Source organism: Triticum dicoccoides, chromosome 4A (genome assembly GCF_002162155.2).
Source record: "Triticum dicoccoides isolate Atlit2015 ecotype Zavitan chromosome 4A, WEW_v2.0, whole genome shotgun sequence".
NCBI classification, from domain to species: domain Eukaryota; kingdom Viridiplantae; phylum Streptophyta; class Magnoliopsida; order Poales; family Poaceae; genus Triticum; species Triticum dicoccoides.
Window position 1 is genome coordinate 253,219,515 of NC_041386.1, and position 17,282 is coordinate 253,236,796.

The following is a 17,282-nucleotide window of genomic DNA, read 5'->3' on the forward strand; positions in this document are numbered from 1 at the left end:
GGGACTGTTATTAGTTGGAGGCACTCGTTGTTTCGATCAAGCCATGGATTGATCCTTGTTGGTGGAGGGGGAGTATAAACTTTACAATTCTGTTTGGGAACCGCCTATAATGTGTGTAGCATGGAAGATATCACCATCTCTTGGTTGTGATGTTGACAATGAAAGTATACCGCTCAAAATATTATTCATATCTATTTCAAACCGAGCTCTAGGACCTCTACAAATCCCTACTTCCCTCTGCGAAGGGCCTATCTATTTAGTTTTATGTTGTGTCATCATCCTCTTATTAAAAAGCACCAGCTGGAGAGCACCACTATCATTTGCATTCATTATTTTTAGTTTACATTGAGTGTGACTTGACTGGATATCTTTTACCATGAATTACAATGTCTAGTCAGTCCTTGATCTTTAAAGGTGCTCTACATTTATGTTTTGCGGTCTCAGAAAGGGCTAGCGAGAAAGTGTTGTCATCCGAGATTCATTATTATTGATCCCTAGTTGATTATGTCATTGATATGAGTAAACACGACACCTAAATGTTATTGTGAATATGGCTAACTCATAATCTTTGCTTAAAACTTGAATGTTGGCTTTACATATTTACAACAACAAGAGCAAACAGAGTTTGTAAAAGTTTTTCTTTATCACTTTCAGTTTATCAACTGAATTGCTTGAGGACAAGCAAAGGTTTAAGCTTGGGGGAGTTGATACGTCTCCGTTGTATCTACTTTTCCAAACACTTTTGCCCTTGTTTTGGACTCTAACTTGCATGATTTGAATGGAACTAATCCGGACTGACCTGTTCTCAGCAGAATTGCCATGGTGTTATTTTTGTGCAGAAATAAAAGTTCTCGGAATTACCTGAAAATCAACGAAGAATTATTTTGGAATATATAAAAAATAATGGAAGGAAGATCCACGTCAGGGGGGCCTCCACCTGTCCACGAGGGTGGGGGCGCGCCGTACCCCCTTGAGCGCGCCCCCTGCCTCGTGGGCCCCCTGATGCTCCACCAACCTCAACCATGACTCCACAAATTCACTTTCGGGGAGAAAAAACCAGAGAGAAGGATTCATCACGTTTTACGATATGGAGCCACCGCCAAGCCCTAAACTCTCTCGGGAGGGCTGATCTGGAGTCCGTTTGGGGCTCCGGAGACGGGAATCCGTCGCCATTGTCATCATCAACCATCTTCCATCACCAATTTCATGATGTTCACCTCCGTGCGTGAGTAATTCCATCGTAAGCTTGCTAGACGGTGATGGGTTGGATGAGATTTATCATGTAATCGAGTTAGTTTTGTTAGGGTTTGATCCCTAGTATCCACTATGTTCTGAGATTGATGTTGCTATGATTTTGTTATGCTTAATGCTTGTCACTAGGGCCCGAGTGCCATGATTTCATCTAAACCTATTATGTTTTCATCGATATATGAGAGTTCTTGATCCTATCTTTGAAAGTGCAACTATCCCTAGGTGGTTTTGGTAATTCATAACAACATATAGCTCATTGAGCTAATACTATTCCAAGATAATTATTTCAGGAAAGCTCAATGATTGGCATGGCATGGATGTGAAAGTGGAACCCTCAAAATGCTAAGGACAATGGATTGGCTCAAGCTCAAAAGCTCAAGATTCTTCATTTTATATTTTAGTGATCCAAGATCACATTGAGTCCATAGGAAAAGCCAATACTATTAAGGAGGGATGAGGTGTTGCTTAATGAGCCTCTTGCTTCATGTGCTTAGTGATATGCTCCAAAAACCCTCAACTACTTTCCCATATCCACATATGACCTAAACTCTAAGCCAAACTTGGTCCTACCGATTCTTCCTATCCGGTGCCACCGAGTTTCACTTGTCATTAGCCACTGCCAAACCCTAGCAATTCGGTTCTACCGATAAGGATCTCGGTCCCACCGAGATGGGGTTGCAAACTCTCTGTTTCCCTTTCGTAACTTTCCATCTCACCGAAAGAGCGAATCGGTCCCACCGAGATTGCAATGTAAACTCAGTGTTTCCCCTTTGTAACTTTTCGGTCTCACTGAGTTCCACTCGGTCTCACCGAAAGAGCAAATCGGTCCCACCGAGTTTGCCTGACCAACTCTCTGGTTAGCTAATTACCAAATTCGGTCTCACCGAGTTTGTGTAATCGGTCTCACCGAGATTACGTTATGCCCAAACCCTAACCGAATCGGTCCTACCGAGTTGCATGTCAGTCCCACCGAAATTCCTAACGGTCACTAGGTTTACTATTTCGGTCAGACCGAGTTTTCTGATTCGGTCCCACCGAGATTGGTAAATTGTGTGTAACGGTTGGATTTTGTGTGGAGGCTATATATACCCCTCCACCTCTTTCTCATTCAGTGAGAGAGACATCAGACCACACACACCATTCCAACTCATATGTTCTGAGAGAGAACCACCTACTCATGTGTTGAGATCAAGACATTCCATTCCTACCATATGAATCTTGATCTCTAGCCTTCCCAAGTTGCTTTCCACTCAAATCTTCTTTCCACCAAATCCAAATCCTATGAGAGAGAGTTGAGTGTTGGGGAGACTATCATTTGAAGCACAAGAGCAAGGAGTTCATTACCTACACACCATTTGTTACTTCTTGGAGAGTGGTGTCTCCTAGATTGGCTAGGTGTCACTTGGGAGCCTCCGACAAGATTTTGGAGTTGAACCAAGGAGTTTGTAAGGGCAAGGAGACCGCCTACTTCGTGAAGATCTACCGCTAGTGAGGCAAGTCCTTCGTGGGCGATGGCCATGGTGGGATAGACAAGGTTGCTTCTTCGTGGACCCTTTGTGGGTGGTTGCTTCTTCGTGGACCCTTCGTGGGTGGAGCCCTTCGTGGACTCACGCAACCGTTGCCCTTGGGTGGAGCCCTGTGTGGACTCGCGCAACCGTTACCCTTCATGGGTTGAAGTCTCCATCAACGTGGATGTAGGATAGCACCACCTATCCGAACCACGGGAAAAACATCCGTGTCTCCAATAGCGTTTGACTTCTCCAAACCCTTCCCTTTATACTCTTTCAAGTTGCATGCTTTACTTTCCGCTGCCCATAAACTCTTTGCATGCTTGCTTGAATTGTGTGATGATTGCTTGACTTGTCCTAAAATAGCTAAAATCTGCCAAGAACTAAAATTGGGAAAAGGTTAAGTTTTTATTTGGTCAAGTAGTCTAATCACCCCCCTCTAGACATACTTTCGATCCTACAAGTGGTATCAGAGATTTGGTCTCCATTTGCTTGATCTCCATAGCTTTTGGTGGTCATAGCCTTGGTTTCACAACCTAGGAGAGTATGGTGTCTAGCGAGGGAAATTATCACCGTAGAGGTCCTTACTTTGGTGGTACTAATTTTGCTAGTTGGAAGCATAAAATGAAAATGCATATTCTTGGACATAACCCCGCTGTTTGGGCTATTGTTTGTGTTGGTTTGCAAGGTGACTTCTTTGATGGGAGAGAACCAAACCGTGAAGCTACCGCGGATGAGTTGAAGATGTTGCAATACAATGCTCAAGCTTGTGATATTCTCTTCAACGGATTATGCCCAGAAGAATTCAACAAAATCAGCTGCCTTGAGAATGCAAAGGAAATTTGGGACACTTTGATTGATATGCACGAAGGTACCGACTCCGTCAAGGAATCCAAGTTCGATGTGCTTCAAAGCCAACTTGACAAGTTCAAGATGAAGGATGGTGAAGGTGTCGCTGAAGTGTACTCTAGGCTTGCTCTCATCACAAATGAGATTGTCGGCTTAGGAAGTGAAGAGATGACCGATAGATTCATCATCAAGAAGATCCTAAGAGCCTTGGATGGAAAATATGATACCGTGTGCACATTGATCCAAATGATGCCCAATTACAAAGATCTCAAGCCAACGGAAGTGATTGGAAGAATTGTTGCTCATGAGATGTCACTTAAGGATAAAGAGGAACTTCACAACAAGTCAAGTGGTGCCTATAAAGCCTCATGTGAAGCCCCTACATCATCAAGTGAGAAACAAGACTTCAATGAAGAATTGAGCTTAATGGTGAAGAACTTCAACAAGTTCTACAAGAGTAGAAGCAAAGATAGAAGCTCCAAGTCAAGGTCCTACAATGACAAAAGATCTTCTAGTCGAGAGAGAAACTGTTACAATTGTGGAAGACCCGGACACTATTCCAACGAGTGTACGGCTCCCTACAAGAGAAGAGAAGATTCTCCAAAAAGAAGAAGCAAAGGATCACCACCAAGAGAGAGAAGGAGTAGAGATGATCGTTATGAACGAAGATACTCACGGAGAAGCAAGGATTCGGAAAGGAAGGAAAAATCATCAAGGACCTACACAAGACGAAGACATCAAGCTCATGTTGGTGAATGGGTATCCGGCTCCGACTCTGACAGACACTCCGAGAGAAGTTATCAGTCCGACTCCGAAGATACTCAAGATGAAGGTGTTGCCGGTCTAGCACTTGTGTCAACCAACTCCTACGACATATTTCACTCACCAAATGAAGGAATTGGAAGATGCTTCATGGCCAAAGGTCCTAAGGTAACACACCCCGAGTATGTTGATTTCAATAGTGATGAAGATGACTTGTTAGGTGATGATTTGCTTGGTGACAACTCTAGTGATGAATACTATGATGAAAGACCAATTAATCATGCTAATCAAGATAAAACGAATGACAATGATAAGGAGAAGATTGAGGCTCTAACTAAAGAACTAAAAACTCTTAAGTTAGCTCATGACACTATCTTCGAAGATCATCGAGAACTTTTAAGAGCTCATGAGAAGCTACGCTTTGAAAAGCTCAATCTTGAGCAAGAGCATGAGTTCTTAAAGGCAATCAATGATGATCTCCGCAAGAAGAGTTCTTCTTACATTGCCAAGCGCTTACTCTTATCCACTTACATGCCTCAAGTCAAATCTAACAAGAAAGATTCTTCCGCTAGTAGTAACTATGATCATGCTAAATCCAATATTGTTGCTTCTAGTAGTTCTCTTGATTCCACTAATGATTCTCTTAGCCAAGTTACACTTGAGCAAGAAAATAGCTTATTGAAGGGGATTATAGAGAAAGGAGTGTACAAAAGCCTTGCCGGGAGTAAGCAATTCGAGGAAATTGTGCGCAAGCAAGGAATGCACCGGAAGAATCAAGGTATTGGTTTTGAACGAAAGTTCAATGCCAATGGAGTTGAATGGGAAGAAGATCAATACCCCAAGACAAAGTTTGTCCCTCAACAAGAGAAGTTTTTCAAGGGGACACAAGCTCAAGATGATCTTCCACCACAAGACTACGAGCAAAAAGGCAAGGACAAGCTTCAAGAGGAAATTGATGCATTTGAAGAAGCTCCTAAGACCTTAGTCAAGTGGATTCCCAAGACTACTTCAAGTTCCACTTCAACAAGTACGACTACAACTCCAAGGATTCCCATCAAGATGATGTGGATCCAAAAGAAGAAGAACTATAGAGTTCTTGAGGGTGACTCCGCCAACATACTTCACTCTTATCATTTTGGCAAGAACAAGTGGAATCAACTTCCACATCTTGCACTAGTTCAAGGAGTCACAAACCCTCTTGTTGGTAAGACAAGGGACAAGGTAACCTAAAAGTTTTCATGGACATCATCTTTTGTGTGCATCACTCTATGTCTATGGATATCCTTGTTTGTTCCTTGTGGGACTAACCCATGTAGGTATTGAAAGTGCAATTCACTCAAATGGATAGCTCCAAGAGATCTACATCAACATTGAGCATCCACATCTTCAATGTCTACATGAAGTCATCATCGACAAAACCCAAGGTTAGTTCATCCCTCTTAGGGGGGATATCACATCTAGGGGGAGCTTTACTCTAAGACTGAGCTAAAGCAACTCTAAAGATGTGAACAAAACAATGCTTTATGTAAAAGTGGTAACCCCACTTGAGCTTAAACGATGAGTATGACCTACGATCAAGTGTTCTCACTTGACTCCTAAGTCAATATACTCATATATAGATGACCTAGTCATCGCAAATTGCTTGATAGATGCTAGAATTGGTTGTGCATGCTTTGCCACATATTTCATTTGCTATCTTATTGTGTGAGCATGCTGATTGCATATTTTACTCATTCGAGGACATCCACTTGTTGCTTTGATTGTTCGGCTTTATCTTCTTTTGCCAAGTGGATGGACAAGAATGCCTAAGAACCTCCTCTAGCTATCTATGCTTTTCTCGTCTCAAACTCTATTCATGCTGCATCACAAAATTTGATCAAGTCAGATTCGAACCACTCTCTGTGAGGAGCGCTCGGAGTCCCCGATTCGTCATAGACTTAAACTTCCAAAACCTCTTTATGATTCTCGGTCTGACTGATACTCCACTTTCGGTCCTACCGAGATCATTAAGTTGATCTAAGTTTTCAATCTTGGTGCAACCGATTTGAACCTTTCGGTCACACCGAGTTTCAATAACTGCACGCAGTTATGAATCTTGGTGCCACCGAGTTGTTCCACTCGGTCACACCGACAGGGTCGGGCTATATATAGTCACGGGCAAAATTTGGAAATTTCTCCGAACCCCTTCGCCAGCGCGATAGCCTGCTCTGCCCCCGAGGTCTCCGGATCGTCTTCTCGCCGCCAGCAGCCTCCAGTCGCTGGTCTCCGTCACCGTCAACGGGATTTCTGCCCAGCCGTTGCCGCCGTAGCAAGTCCATGTCGAACGAGGGTATGGACTTGATCTTTGTGCTATTCCTCAATCTGATTCCAGCACATTGTGATCATATTGTTTCTAGCCACGTTTGATAAACTTCTATCCAGTCAAAATGCTCATAGATTAGGGTTTATTCGAAAATTCTAGGTTTAGGTTTCCGCCGAAACCATCTCGGACCCACCGAGTTGAAAAACTCGGTCCCACCGATTTGGCTTATGCCATTGCACAAGTAAAACTCGGTCTGACCGAGAATTACTATCGGTGTGACCGATTTTTGAACTCAGTGAAACCCTAGCAGTCTCGGTGCCACCGAACTATGACTCGGTCTGACTGAGTTCACTAGTTTAGGTTCCAAAACTGCTTCGGTATCACCGAGTTTGAAAATCGGTAGATCCGAGATGATTTCAGTGGGAAACTAAAACTAAGTTTTTGGATCATTCTTTTTCAAAAATCTCTGCATTTTGTGATGCTCATCCACTCTATGTCCTCTATAATCTATTCACAGGGTCAGCAGTCAGTTTGCAACATGTCAGACCAGAGTGACAGCCAAAACTTGTCAGAGCAGCAAGTGCAGTTGAGTGAGGGCACTAGCCCCTCAAGTTCCTCAGATGATGGCAGCAGGAGCACACCCAGCAACCTGCCTAAAGCTGCCACGAGACAAAGGAAGAAGAAAACCTCAGATTCTGAAGATGAGGACTATGTGGCAGAGGAAGAGGCCACCTCCAAGAGAGTTGAGCCAGCTCAAGGCTCAAAGCCAGGCCTGAAAATCAAGAGGCCAGCAGGCAGGCAACCCATGTCAAAGGCTAGAGCCTCAACTGAGAAGCCTGCTCCCATTGAGCCCGTTGCAGCTGAGGGCAAGAAGAGGAAAGAAAGAGTGAAGAAGACTGTAGCCAGAGTACTTGGCAAAGCTTCCATCATGGAAGAGGAAGAAGAAGAAGAGGCGGTTGCACCAGCGCCCAAGGCACCCAAGCTTATGGGAGATGCCATAAAATCAGGGGGAGCTACTTCCAAGGCCAAGCCAGCTCCAAAGCCAAAGCCCAAGAGGAACACACAGAGCATTCCTACAGCTAAGAAGAACAAGGCCCCAGTGCCTGAGACTGTTGCTGAGGATGAGGAAGAGAATGTCCTTCGGAAGCTCAAGCCCAAGATCCTAGACCACAACGATGCTCATCCTGTGGCTGAGGATATGAAGCTCAGGAGAGACTCAGGGCTCAGGAAGTGGAGAGAAGCAGACCCATATGCTTCAAGGAGAAGGACTGTAGTGGACTACAAATTTCATACCAAGGAGCAGCAAGATTTCTATGAGACAGTGCTACTTGACAAGAAGCCAATCATATGTGACATGAGATGGGTCGACTGGACCTATATCAAGGACAATGAAGAGTACTACCCAGGAGTTCAGGACAACTTCAAGGCGTGTGGAGTAGAGGACTTTGTTGGGCAGAAGCTCACAAAGTGGAACGAGGAACTCATCATGCAGTTCTACTCCACAACTCACTTTTATCCAGATGGGAGGATTACATGGATGTCTGAGGGTACGAGGTACCACTCTACTGTTGAGGAATGGGCGAAGCTGATCAATGCCCCAGAGGAGCAAGCAGATGACTTGGACATTTATGCCAAGAAAAAGATGGACCACAACTCCATGTCCAACATGTACAAGGAGATTCCAAATGAAGCACTTGACACGTTCAAGTTTGGCTCAGTGCATTATCTGCTCTCAGGATTGCCTGCGATCTACTGGATCCTTAGGCACACCCTTTTTCCCAAGTCTGGAGATCACAAGATGATCAGAGGTCACGCGATCAATTTGCTTCATGTTTTTGACGTGCCTCAAAAATTCAAAGTTATGAGCCTCATAGTGGAAACGATCAAAAGGACTGCGGCAGATCAGAAGAGGAGCTGTGGATATGCCCCTCAGATTCAGGAGCTCATCAACTCCAAGATGGGCATGGGCGTATATCTGTTGGATAAGGAACACCTGCCCATCCGTCCAGATTTCGAGAACAATGAAGTTGTGATGACAGAGAATGAACCATCATCTGCCCATGCACAAGCTCAGAAGGAGAAGGCGAAGAAGGAGAAAGCTGCCAGGATGCCTACTCAAGCGGAGGCATCTGATTACTTCCTGAAAACCAAACAAGAGCAGCTCAGTTACTTGATTGCGTCCACCCTGCGGATTGAGCAGAGTATAGCCACCCCGACTCAGAACCAGGCGAGCTTAGAGAGGATCATGGAACAAAGATTCTATGACTTGGACATCAAGGTGACAGAGATACAGACTGCCGTGGAGCAGCTCCAGGATGACATGAATGAGAGGAGAGGCAGGACCACGACTCATGCTTTTGCAAGGGTGCCACGAGGTCCGAGGTCGTCTGCACTGCCAGTTGCTGACACCAGAGCTACAACGTCTGCACCAGCCACAACCTCCGTTCCACCAGCTCCAGCATCCACTTCAGCCTCGACTCCGACCACGTCTACCGAAGGCTTTGTCCTTGGAGTGCTCCGGACTCCACCACCACCTATCAAGCCTGAGCGTCGATCTAGTGCTATGCATTTTCTAGGAACTTTTTGGTAACTTGTTACCAAAGGGGGAGAAGATGTATAGATCATAGGCTTCAAGAGAGAGAGTGTTGCTTTTCTCTCTTGCTTTATTTGGTGTTTTTTTTTCGAACCTTGTTTGCTTGTGTGTGAGATACTGCGTCCTTATGCTTGTGAGACATTGATGATCATGTGTTTGATCATAAGCTACACTCAATGCTTGCTTAATGCTATTATCCTATCTATCTTGTGTGATCATTTATTATTCTTGGTGATGAGTGCATGTATTTCATTCTTATCATTTTGAGCGCTCCACCAAGATGTATGTGACATGGAAGAGTAACCCATGACTCTAACTCTTTGTGCATTTGCAGTCCAAAGCAAATTTTAAATATGCACAAATTTAGGGGGAGCTCTTACTTATCACATACTTCTCAAAGCGATGATATATTTCATGCTTATTACCATTTGTCGAAGCTTTGATCTATATGTTGTCATCAAATACCAAAAAGGGGGAGATTGAAAGTGCAACTATCCCTAGGTGGTTTTGGTAATTCATAACAACATATAGCTCATTGAGCTAATACTATTCCAAGATAATTATTTCAGGAAAGCTCAATGATTGGCATGGCATGGATGTGAAAGTGGAACCCTCAAAATGCTAAGGACAATGGATTGGCTCAAGCTCAAAAGCTCAAGACTCTTCATTTTATATTTTAGTGATCCAAGATCACATTGAGTCCATATGAAAAGCCAATACTATTAAGGAGGGATGAGGTGTTGCTTAATGAGCCTCTTGCTTCATGTGCTTAGTGATATGCTCCAAAAACCCTCAACTACTTTCCCATATCCACATATGACCTAAACTCTAAGCCAAACTTGGTCCTACCGATTCTTCCTATCCGGCGCCACCGAGTTTCACTTGTCATTAGCCACTGCTAAACCCTAGCAATTCGGTTCTACCGATAAGGATCTCGGTCCCACCGAGATGGGGTTGCAAACTCTCTGTTTCCCTTTCGTAACTTTTCGGTCTCACCGAAAGAGCGAATCGGTCCCACCGAGATTGCAATGTAAATTCAGTGTTTCCCGTTTGTAACTTTTCGTTCTCACCGAGTTCCACTCGGTCTCACCAAAAGAGCAAATCGGTCCCACCAAGTTTGCCTGACCAACTCTCTGGTTAGCTAATTACCAAATTCGGTCTCACCGAGTTTGTGTAATCGGTCTCACCGAGATTATGTTATGCCCAAACCCTAACCGAATCGGTCATACCGAGTTGCATGTCAGTCCCACCGAAATTCCTAACGGTCACTAGGTTTACTATTTCGGTCAGACCGAGTTTTCTGATTCGGTCCAACCGAGATTGGTAAATTGTGTGTAACGGTTGGATTTTGTGTGGAGGCTATATATACCCCTCCACCTCTTTCTCATTCAGTGAGAGAGCCATCAGAACACACACACCATTCCAACTCATATGTTCTGAGAGAGAACCACCTACTCATGTGTTGAGATCAAGACATTCCATTCCTACCATATGAATCTTGATCTCTAGCCTTCCCAAGTTGCTTTCCACTCAAATCTTCTTTCCACCAAATCCAAATTCTTTGAGAGAGAGTTGAGTGTTGGGGAGACTATCATTTGAAGCACAAGAGCAAGGAGTTCATTACCTACACACCATTTGTTACTTCTTGGAGAGTGGTGTCTCCTAGATTGGCTAGGTGTCACTTGGGAGCCTCCGACAAGATTGTGGAGTTGAACCAAGGAGTTTGTAAGGGCAAGGAGATCGCCTACTTCGTGAAGATCTACCGCTAGTGAGGCAAGTCCTTCGTGGGCGATGGCCATGGTGGGATAGACAAGGTTGCTTCTTCGTGGACCCTTTGTGGGTGGTTGCTTCTTCGTGGACCCTTCGTGGGTGGAGCCCTTCGTGGACTCGCGCAACCGTTGCCCTTGGGTGGAGCCCTGTGTGGACTCGCGCAACCGTTACCCTTCGTGGGTTGAAGTCTCCATCAACGTGGATGTAGGATAGCACCACCTATCCGAACCACGGGAAAAACATCCGTGTCTCCAATAGCGTTTGACTTCTCCAAACCCTTCCCTTTATACTCTTGCAAGTTGCATGCTTTACTTTCCGCTGCCCATAAACTCTTGGCATGCTTGCTTGAATTGTGTGATGATTGCTTGACTTGTCCTAAAATAGATAAAATCTGCCAAGAACTAAAATTGGGAAAAGGTTAAGTTTTTATTTGGTCAAGTAGTCTAATCACCCCCCTCTAGACATACTTTCGATCCTACAATCTTGCAAGTCTATAGTCACCTACTATGTGTTATGATCCGGCAACTCCGAAGTGACAATAATCGGGACCACTCCCGGTGATGACCATAGTTTGAGGAGTTCATGTTTTCACTTTGTGTTAATGCTTTGGTCCGGTACTCTGTTAAATGAAGGCCTTAATATCCCTTAGTTTCCAATAGGACCCCGCTACCACGGGAGGGTAGGACAAAAGATGGCATGCAAGTTCTTTTCCATAAGCACGTATGACTATATTTGGAATACATGCCTACATTACATTGATGAATTGGAGCTAGTTCTGTGTCACCCTATGTTATGACTATTACATGATGAACCGCATCCGGCATAATTCTCTATCACTGATCCATTGCCTACGAGCTTTCCATATATTGTTCTTTGCTTATTTACTTTTCCGTTGCTATTGTTGTCATCACTACAAAACAACAAAAAAATTACTTTTGCTACTATTACCTTTTACCACCGTTATCACTACTATCATACTAATTTGCTACTAAATACTTTGCTGCATATATTAAGTTTTCGGGTGTGGTTGAATTGACAACTCAGCTGCTAATACTTGAGAATATTCTTTGGCTCCCCTTGTGTCGAATCAATAAATTTGGGTTGAATACTGTACCCTAGCAAATTGTTGCGATCCCCTATACTTGTGGGTTATCACATCATATGATTCGATATTCACAGGTTTGAACCCTTGTTGGAATTCATGTTCCATTACTTCATTAGTGAAGCAGAGGGGGTGTGTGTCGCCTCTTTATCGGGCCAGATCGTGACGTAGTTCGGATGGAGTCCACCTGCGATTTTCGGCTTGGACGTAATTGTGCTTGCCATGTTTGGCTTGATAGCCGTCATCGTGCGTCGGGGCACGCCCCCGCGATCCATAGATGATTCTTGCCGGACTTGGTTTATTCTTCAGGTCCTGCCGCATGCCATATGTGTATCCCTGAGCACTTTTATCTCTGCCTTGATGGCGAGGTAGGACGGGTAGGTGTTCGGCTTGAGTTGCCGTTTTGTCTCGGCCACGTTGTCGTCCATAAGCCACATTACACGCTGATGGTACGGGCTCAAGTGCTTTGTCATCGAATTGAGGTAGCAGTTTATGCTTCGGGTAACTTTTGGTTGGGTGCTCGAGGCCGTATTCTTCTACTGTAAGGACATCAGTCCATCTATCGTTGAGCAGATCTTGATCAGTTTGAAGCTGTTGCTGCTTCTTTTTCAGGCTCTTTGTAGTGGCTATCAGCCCTTGCTTAAATCGCTCCTACTCGAGAGGTTCCTCAGGCACGATAAAGTCTTCGTCGCCGAGGCTCACCTCATCCTCAGAGGATGGAAGATAATTATTGTCCTACGAGTCTTCCTTTGAAGCCTGTTCATCAGGGCTAACTCGCTGATCTTCCCGACCATCTTGTTCGGAGTATTGCTCGACAGGATTTTCTTGGTCTTCGGCATCATCAGGAGTGTTGTTATCTCTCGTGCCGGTATTGCTGTCTTTGCTACGACGTGATTTAGAGCGGCATAGTCGAGGATTTTGTTGTATCTCGGGAGGTTTATCCTCTACTAGATTTTTCTATTTATCGTTGTCACCCTCCTTGGGTACGTCCACCATATACACGTCATACGAAGAGGAGGCCGTCCAGCGTCCGGTAAACTGCGAGTTTTTGGCTTGCTCCTCTCCGGCATCGTTATCCATACTGTCGATATCTTTAGAGTCGTAATCGAGCATGTCAGTTAAGTCCTCTACCGTGGCGATGAAGTGGGTGGTGGGTGGGACGTAAAATTCCCCGCTCTTGGCCCCTAGTCTAGGCTGGGCGTAGTTCGGACGTTGCTCCTCCGTAATCACGAGGGATCGCATCAAGTCCAGAGCCTCGCTTAAAGGTGAGGTTTGTTGAGGGAGAAAAGAATTCGTGGAGTATGGCAGGAAAGGAATTCCTTGGCTGAGCTCACACGATGCTGGCTCCGAGAGTTCAGAGCCGGCATCCAGGGAAGAGTCCGGCTTGGTGATGGACATCTGTGACACGGCTGCCTCCGGCTCTCCCGTACTGGGCCTAGTGGCCACAGATAGTCCGGCGGATTTAGAAATCCTGTCTTCGGCACTAGTGAGGCGCTCTGACTCTAAGGACAGAGCGGAGGTTGGGATCATGAATCCTTGGAAGATTAAGTCTCCTCGGATATCAGCGACATGATCTAGGTTTCCAAAACTAATCTGGTGACCTGGGGCGTAGCTGTCGATCTGCTCCAGATGGCCAAGCAGGTTGGCCCGTAGTGCGAAGCCAACGAGTACGAAGATCTGGCTGGGGAGAAAAACCTCCCCTAGGGCAGCATCGTTGCAGATGATGGATGAAGCCATTGAACCTTCTGACGGCGACACAGTGGAACTCTCAATGAAAGCACCAATGTCGGTGTCAAAACCAACGGATCTCGGGTAGGGGGTCCTGAACTATGCGTCTGAGGTTGATGGTAACAGGACACAAGGGACACAAAGTTTTACCCAGGTTCGGGCACTCTTGATGGAGGTAATACCCTACTTCCTTCTTGATTAATATTGATGAGTATGGGGGTTACAAGAGTTGATCTACCACAAGATCATAATGGCTAATACCCTAGAAGTCTAGCCTATCTAATTATGATTGTCTCTATGGACTTAACCCTCGAGTTTATATAGACACCAGAGGGGACTAGGGTTGTGGAAAGTCGGTTACAGAGAAAGGAATCTTCATATCCGAACGCCAAGCTTTCCATCCTCGCCAAGGAGAGTCCCGTCCGGACACGGGTGAGAGAATCTTTAGTCTTGTATCTTCACGGCCCAACAGTCCGGCCCATGTCCAATAGGCCGGATGCCCGAGGACCCTCCCTCAGTAGGAGCGCCCCCACCCTTGTGGGCCCCATGGAGCTCCACCGACCTACTTCTTTCGACTATATATACTCTTATACCGTGAAAACACCCAGGGGAGCCACGAAACCACTTTTCCATCGCCGCAAACTTTGAGACCCCATCTGCGGACCTTTTCCAGCTATCTGCCAGAGGGGGACTCGATCACGGAGGGCTTCTACATCAACACCATAGCCTGTCCAATGATGTGTGAGTAGTTACCACAGACCTTCGGGTCCATAGTTATTAGCTAGATGGCTTCTTCTCTCTCTTTGGTTCTCAATACAAAGTTCTCCTCGATGTTCTTGGAGATCTATTCGATGTAATCCTTTCTGCGGTGTGTTTGTCGAGATCCGATGAATTGTGGTTTTATGATCAAGATTATCTATGAACAATATTTGATTCTTCTCTAAATTCTTATATGCATGATTTGATATCTTTGGAAGTCTCTTCGAATTATCAGTTTGGTTTGGCCTACTAGATTGATCTTTCTTGCAATGGGAGAGGTGCTTAGCTTTGGGTTCAATCTTGCGGTCCTCGATCCCTGTGACAGAAAGGGAACCAACACGTATTGTATTGTTGCCATCGAGGATGAAAAGATGGGGTTTATATCATATTGCTTGAGTTTATCCCTCTACGTCATGTCATCTTGCCTAATGCGTTACTCTGTTCTTATGAACTTAATATGGTAGATACATGCTGGATAGCGGTCTATGTGTGGAGTAATAGTAGTAGATGCAGAATCATTTCGTTCTACTTGACACGAAAGTAATGCCTATGTTCATGATCATGCCAAGATATTCTCATAACTATGCGCTTTTCTATCAATTGCACGGCGGTAATTTGTTCACCCACCGTAATATATGTTATCTTTAGAGAAGCCACTAGTGAAACCTATGGCCCGCGGGTCTACTTTAGATCATATTAGTTTCCGATCTACAATTACAGTTTACTATTTATTTTGCAACCTTTACTTTTCAATCTATACAACAAAAATACCAAAAATATTTATCTTATTATCTTTATCAGATCTCACTTTTGTATGTGGCTGCGAAGGGATTGACAACCCCTTTATCGCGTTGGTTGCAAGGTTCTTGATTGTTTGTGCAGGTACAAGGTGACTTGCGTGTAGTCTCCTACTGGATTGATACATTGGTTCTCAAAAACTGAAGGAAATACTTATGCTACTTTGCTGCATCACCCTTTCCTCTTCAAGGCAAAACCAACGCATGCTCAAGAGGTAGCAAGAAGAATTTCTGGCACCGTTGTCGGGGAGATCTACGCTCAAGTCAAGACATACCAAGTACCCATCAAAAACTCTTATCCCTCGCATTACATTATTTTCCATTTGCCTCTCGTTTCCCTCTCTCCCACTTCACCTCTGCCGTTTTATTCACCCTCTTCAGGTCTTCCTTCCGTTTTCTTTTGTTACCATGTGCCTTCTATTAGCTTGCATCTTCGCTTGCTAAATATCTATTGTTATGGATCCTCATCCTCTTGCTATTCTTTTTAAGAGATCCAATTATGATGAACCAATTGCTAGTGAGTTGAATGCACTTGATTATCTTTGTGGAGTTTTGCTTGAAATCCTTGAATCTGAAAATTGTGCTGAAGTGCTTTATAAAGTAATTCATGATAGATCTTTGAATAAAAAGAATGATTGCAATGATGTCATTATAAATTCTACGAATGTCAATTGTGCTAATAATATGCAAAACCCTAAGCTTGGGGATGCTAGTTTTGCTATGTCCACTACTTGTTGCAATGATCATGATTGGAGTGATTCTTATGATCTTGAAAATTTATTTAAGCCCCATGATGAATATAAGATTGATAATAACGTTTGCAATATTGAAAGTGGGTTTGGAAGAGTGTCAACTTTAGATCCCACGTATTTGGAGAATGTTCAATCTTATGCAATTTTTGATAAAAGTGGGTTTGGAGAGGTCATGATTTTAGTTAATGTTAGTCCCACTATTTTGTAAGAGTGTCAACTTTGCATGCATGTGGATCGTGTTGAAAATATTTTATGTGATAGCTATTTTGTTGAATTAGCTTATGATCCCACATGTAATTATTATGAGAGAAGAAAATATGACTGTAGAAATTTTTATGTTACTAAATTACCTCTCGTTATGATGAGATTGCCATTGTTTCGTTCCGCTTCCTTGCATATGCTAGTTTTTGCTTGCTATGATAATTTGTTTGCCTATTAGATGCCTATGCATATGAAGTATGTTAGACTTAGATGTGTTTGTCACGTGTTTCATGATGCTCTCTTTGTGCTTCAATTCTTGTATTTTATGTGAGCATCATTGAAATTATCAATGCCTAGCTAGGGGCGTTACATGATAGCGCTTGTTGGGAGGGAACCCAATTTTATTTTTGTTCTTTACTTTTTGTTCCTGTTTAATAATCAATAGTTCATCTATCCTCTGTTATGATTGTGTTTTTTATGTTTCAATTAGTGTTCGTGCCAAGTAAATCCTTTAGGATCTTCTTGGGTGATTGTTATTTGGTCTTGCTGAAAAAAACAGAAAGTATGTGCTCACGAGAATAACTTTCATTTCTTACCATAGAGAGATAAAATACGAATTCCAACTGCAGTAGATCAATATACAAATTATTTAGGACTTCCTAATTTTTCAGGATTTTTGGAGTTACATAAGTATTCGAAACCTCTAGATTACTACAAACTATTCTGTTTTTGACAGATTCTGTTTTACGTGTGTTGTTTGCTTATTTTGATGAATCTATGGCTAGTATCGGGGGGTATGAACCATAAAAAAGTTGGAATATAGTAGGTTTAACACCAATATAAATAAAGAATGAGTTCATTACAGTACTTTAAAGTAGTGATATATTTTCTTATACTAACGGAGCTCA